The sequence below is a fragment of the Stenella coeruleoalba genome (genome assembly GCF_951394435.1).
Source record: "Stenella coeruleoalba genome assembly, chromosome: 12".
Lineage (NCBI taxonomy): Eukaryota > Metazoa > Chordata > Mammalia > Artiodactyla > Delphinidae > Stenella > Stenella coeruleoalba.
Genome location: NC_137158.1, coordinates 70,939,238 through 70,945,479, shown reverse-complemented (window position 1 = coordinate 70,945,479; position 6,242 = coordinate 70,939,238). Strand labels below are relative to the sequence as shown.

The following is a 6,242-nucleotide window of genomic DNA, read 5'->3' as shown; positions in this document are numbered from 1 at the left end:
GAAAAAAAAGGAAGAAAATCAATTTATATTTCCTACAACCTCTAAACATAAATCACCTTCATAGTGTTGTTGGTTTGCCTATTTTATAACAAATCACCTATAGTTTAATAACAAAAATAAAAGTACATCCTGTAATGCTCTAAACTTAGAAGTAAAAGCATTCCGAACAGTTCTCCCTCAGGAAATATGGGATGACTTACTCTAAAATAGAAATACCCTTGTCTAGACTAAAGGCATGCCGTGTGCCAATTATTCCTGTAGTGGCAACACTCAGCTATCTGATCTCTCATCATTGTCCCCATCCTTTGGGCTTTCTGCCATCCCTGTATTTATCTGCTTGGTTTTTAATTCCTTCAAGTCCTCGGCACTACTGCGGTTCAAAGTGAGCTGTTTTTATAATCCTTTATGAAACAAAAGCTGGGCTAGTAGTGGTCAAGTTTCATAAGAAAAACCATTGAGGAAATGCCAGTGGGAAACTGGACATCACCTAACATAGTCCCAATGGTCCTGCTTTAATATCATCACAAATGTTGGAAAATTGACTTCATTTTGTGCCAAGAACAAATCTACACTAAAAACAGCAATGACCACAGGCATTCAGAATGATGGGCTGACTTCACTGAGGGTATTGTGTCCTAGACTCATGCTTCCATGTGGGAAGAAAGTGGTAACTCCTGTAGGGCCTCTGAACTGGGGGTTTTCGATTACTCCTGTTGGCAATTACTGACGACCTCCCTCCCTAAGTAAGCAGGGTCAAGACTGATTTCAAGCTCTGCAACTGAGAGTGGGTCATGATGGCGCTTGGTTAGGGGGCACAGAGCAAAGTGGCACCAAAGTTTGTGTTATGGGGTAAGGCAGGCCGAAGAAGCCAGAGACCCGGTCAGGTCCAGAAAACGGGTGAAGAGCAAAAATGGGAACCAAACCAACAGCTTTGCAGTTTGGGTCAGAGGAGCATGAACAACTGGGCTTGGGAGCCTGGAGATTTACCTGAGCAGAAGAACTCAGGGCTGTAGCTCTCTATGGAGTGTCTGTGGCAGAGCAACTGGGAAGCAGAGGAGCCATTATGGGCTGCAAGAGGTTCAGTCATGAACAAACTAGTCACAATCATCTCGGTGCATTTTTAGAATGAAATAAGATAATGTACGTGACAGTACTTTGCAAAGTGTAATGCAAATGGGAGGTGTCATTATTATTGTCATTAACGTCATTATCGTCATCACGAAGCCCAGAACATCTAATAAGTCTACACACTGGAAAAGAATGAAGAAAAAAAAAAATAAGAATCTGATTCTTTACTCAACAATTTAGATGCTAAATATCCGGCACAGATGTAATTAGAAGTAAAATGATTTCATTAATGTGTACAAAACCTAAATTAAAAATGTATCTCATGTACAAGTTTAGGGAAAATTTATATTAGTGGTGGAAGGCTAAGGCAGGTACATCTGTGGACCTAACGTGTTAAACAATGTCCAAGTACAATAGATAGTGCTTCTGTGAAAAATGTGGGAAGGCTTCACATATCAGGAGAGATTTCAGAATCTTTTTAAACTTTATGAAAGCCAACTTTATGGTCCAAGTGAAAGCCTGCACATTGTTAGATCACATATTTTTATACACAGAATGTTCTCCATTTCTTTTGATGTGTTCTGTCCTGGCTAATGAAAGTGAAACTCCTTAAGGGCAGACCCTAATCTTCCCTGATCTTGCATGCTGCCAGAAAAGTGCTAAGTACTCTGTAGGTATCTAATGAGTACTTGTTTGATTACAGCTGAAGTAACAGTGTACTCAGAGCAAGGCCAAGTATTGACCAAGGACAGAGCCTAAGTGCAGTGAATAAGCAGAGTAAATAGGAAACAGGAGACAAAATAGGATACAGGAAAAAAAGAAGTGAACCAAACGAGGCCTTTGAAAAATGGTTTAAAAAAATAATCTTTTAGATCTGTACAAAGCCACCCTGAACTTTCTAGAATGAAAGAATAAAACAATAGGCTGAAAAAAACAGATACAGGGGCTATTAAGTGGACTGGGGGAAGGGTAGGATATTTTCAAAGGTATGAAGTCCAGCAAGAAGAAATTATAGGATGGACAAGGGATTGAGGAGGAAAGTGCTAGGCAGAGGAATCTGACATCCAGGTGAACTTGCAGATCAAAGGATAGAGAAGACAAGAGAATGAAGTGTGCTATTTGTGTAATAGGCTGTTAAAGCAAAATTCTCTTTGCCTCAGTTTTGGTTGAAACCCCAAAGAAGGCAGGCAAAACTGAGGTGCTAAGTACCCCTTTCCTATTTCAAAGTATGATGATACATCCTCTATGCAGGAATTATACGGGGAATAAAAGACAAGCCAAAAAAATCTAGTGGTAGATAAGAGGTTGATGTTACAAAGAGGCAGGCCTGGTTTGGGAGATAATTTCTTCAGAAGTAGCTACTTGAGTGTTGTGGCATTCTTTCCCACCCCATCCCTACCAGAGGTCAGGAAAGGAGTGTACTTGTGCTTATTCCTCACATCAAGCAGAGACAGGTAAGCTTCAAGAAAGCCACTTGGAAAGCTTAACTTGGAAGTCTAGAGTTTGTGAGCTTCAGAGACTGGTACCAGACCCACATCTAAAAAAGCAAAAAGGTGAGATGGTGGCTGGCCAGCTCTCCAGGACAGCAGAGCAGAAAGGGCTGCACTGGGAGTGGCTGGACTTGTGCTGAAGGTGGAAATGTGGAGAGAGCTGGCCTGGAGTTATTTTGATCCTGCCCAAGAGGCTCACCTGAAGGAGTAATAGGACTCCAGCAGCATCCAGCCCAGACAGCATCAGTGCCATATCATGGTCTTATCCAGCAAGTAAACCTGCCCTGGTTTCACCAGTCCTCTCTCCTACTCACTCCATTTCTAGGGAGAAGGGAAAGGCTACCTAGAGAAAGGTGGTGGTGGAAAAGCATAAGGAAGGGAAGTGGAGAGAGGGCTACCTAAGCAACCTACCACCCAGTCCCTTTCCCCACCATAGCCCCAGGAGAAGCAAATAAGTGAGTCAGTCTAGTAGTGAGAAGTTTTTCATGTGAAAAACTTGCAGGAGTCAGCAGCAGGAGCGGCTTCGGCCTTGGCTGGAGACCAAGGTGAAGGCAACGGCGCCGCGGGGCACGTGAGGCAGCGGCCGGCGGAGGAGGCGGCCCCGGGGGACCCCGCCTACCAAAGGAATTTGGAAAACTTGTAAGCAAAACATTTCTCTAAGAAAATTTTGGGTTTCAGAAATTCTGGATACCAGGGCAAACCAATTCAGTCACCATGAGTAGGAGCTTCGTCACTTGCCTGCCGGAGGAGATCCACAACCACTCCACGTTTGTGAGGAAGATCTGGCTCACGGTATTGATCTTCTTCCGGATTGTCCTTACAGCCGTAGAAGGAGAACCCATCTATTACGACGAGCAAAGCAAATTTGTGTGCAACACAGAGCAGCCAGGCTGCGAGAACGTCTGCGATGATGCCTTAGCACCCCTCTCCCACATGCGCTTCTGTGTGTTCCAGATCACCCGGGTGGCGACCCCCTCTGTCATGTACCCGGGCTATGTCATTCATAAGGTTGCCAAAATGGAGCACGGTGCAGCAGACAAGAAGGCCCATCGGAGCAAACCTTATGCAATGCATTGGAAATAGCACCAGGCTCTGGAAGAAACAGAAGAGGACCATGAACAGGATCCCACGATGTATCCAGAAATGGAATTAGAAAGTGAAAAAGAAAATAAAGATCAGAACCAATCTAAACCTAAGCATGATGGGCAATGGCAGAGGATGGGCTCATGAAAATCTACCTGCTGCAGCTGCTGGCAAGAACCATGTTTGAGGTGGGTTTTCTGATCGGGCAGTACTTTCTGTATGGCTTCCAAGTCCACCCATTTTATGTGTGCAGCAGACTTCCTTGCCCTCATAAGATAGACTGCTTTATTTCTAGACCCACTGAAAAGACCATCTTTCTTCTGTATGTATGGTGTTACAGGCCTTTGCCTATTGCTTAACGTTTGGGAGATGCTTCATTTAAGATGTGGGACAATTCGAGACTCACTAAACAATAAAAGGAGGGAACTGGAAGATCCAGCTGCTTATAATTATCCTTTCACTTGGAATACACCATCTGCTCCCCCTGACTATAACATTGCCATCAAACCAGATCAAAGCCAGTACACCGAACTGTCCAGCAACACTAAGATTGCCCACAAGCAAAATAAGGCCAACATCACCCAGGAACAACAGTACGGCAGCCATGAAGACAACTTCCCAGCTGACTTGGAGACTCTGCAGAGGTAAATCAAAATGGCTCAGGAACACCTGGATCTGGCAATCCAGGCCTACAATCACCAAAATAACCCCCATGGTCCCCGGGAAAAAAAAGCTGGGTCCAACAAAAGCAGTTCTAGCAGCAAATCAGGGAATGGGAAGACCTCTGTCTGAATTTAATCTTGGCTGGGCTTAAAACTTGTGCTTTTCATAGTTCATGGTAAGCAGCGGCTCACTGAATAATGACTTCCACTGAGTAAACATTTGTGGTTATTTTCAGGGACACTGTTAGCTCATGATCCAAGCTCAGGGGACTCTGAAGGTGGGGCTGGGACAGGGGGAAGAGAAAGGGGAACACAGTGTTCCTGGACACATGTTCCAGCAATACACTTGCAGAATTTTACATTTGTGTCTTCCAGATCTGGAAAAGAACAGATATATTTAAATCATTCTCGTTGAACAGTTTTTGTATGTACAGTATTATGGTACTTTTTTTTTTTTTAGTATGAGAACTTTTTTTTATATTATTACATTGGACCACTGTACTTATACTTTTATATTAAAGGGGAAAAAAATCCTTAAGATAAAAAAAAAACCTCGCTTTTCTGTGGCCCTAAAGCTTTGTAACTATGGCCAATTGATAAAAGTTGCAGGGGCAATATTTATATATCAATATAAGGAAGGACATGCTTTTTAAAATTGAATAGATTTGACATATAACATTGTACAAATTTAAGGTATATGATATGCTAATTTGATACATTTATATATTGCAATATGATTGCCATTGTAGCAATATTTAGCACCTCTATCATGTTACATAATTATTCCTTCTTTTTAGTGGATGGGATAGTTAAGTTTTAGTCTCTTAGCAAGTTTGATGATTATAGTACACCATTGTTGTCTCTATTCATTATACTGTGCTTTAGATCTCTACAGCTTATTTTCTAGTTTGTTTTCTTGAGAAACACCAGTCTTATCCCCCTGTCCCCCACCCCCTGGTATCCAACATATTACTGTTTGTTTTTTATGAGTTTGACTTTTTTAGATTCCACACTTAAGTGATATCATAGAGTACTTGCCTTTCTCTATCTGACTTAATCTCACTTAGCATAATGTGCTCAAAGTTCGTCTGTCACAAATGGCAGCAGGATACCCTCTTTCCTCATGTCTAAATAATATTCCATTGTGTGTGTGTTTATAACACACACACACATACATACATACACATATACATACACACACACACATACATAAATACACACACACACACATATATATCACAACTTTTTCTTAACAAAATACCAAACTTCAGCATCAGAATTTGCTGAATTTCATCTCATGAGGAGTTCCTAGCATCATGCGAAGAGGAAATTTCCAGAATGGTTGCAGGATCTTCCTAATTTGTTTACTGTTAAGACTCTATGAGTAAAATTCATAAGACTTTGTTCCGGCCTTTCTTCAAGTACTGGATTTAACTTTACAGGACATGGTGGTGATTTCAAACTGCATAATAAAAATTTAGGTCTTCATTATATAAAGCTGTCATAAACATTTAATGGCCCCCAGAAATACTTAGGAAAATAATTTGGCCTGCTCTTGGTTAGAAATCATGCTCTGAAATACAGCCGGGTGGCTAAGTATTTACAAAGTTTTCTCCTTGACTTCCAAGTTCTCCCTCCAGAAATTCTCTGTATTTAACAGCATCATTTCATTGAAACTGATCCAGGGTGGTGACCTTCAAAATGAGGATCATTTATCCCCCATGCGCTGCACTGTTCTTATGCTCTTCCCTCTTCACAGTCACTGTTGATTTCACCTACCTTAGTAAAATAGAAAATAGATAAGACATAAAGAAAACACCCTGGCATTTGTCACCATATTTAAATTACCATAGGATCCTATATGTCTGCCAAGGTGGAAGGAACCGATAGAGTAATGGTAGGGTTCAAAAACCACCCCAAGGGGAGCCAGGCAGCAGAG

The 6,242-nt window shown here is 41.8% G+C and overlaps 1 pseudogene across 1 annotated transcript; it reads left to right on the top strand.

Moving 5' to 3' along the window:
- Nucleotides 1–3,232: 3,232 nt before the first annotated feature.
- Nucleotides 3,233–4,835, top strand: LOC307195468 (gap junction gamma-1 protein-like; annotated as a pseudogene). Its single transcript has one exon. The product of its transcript is annotated as a gap junction gamma-1 protein-like (transcript).
- Nucleotides 4,836–6,242: the final 1,407 nt, after the last annotated feature.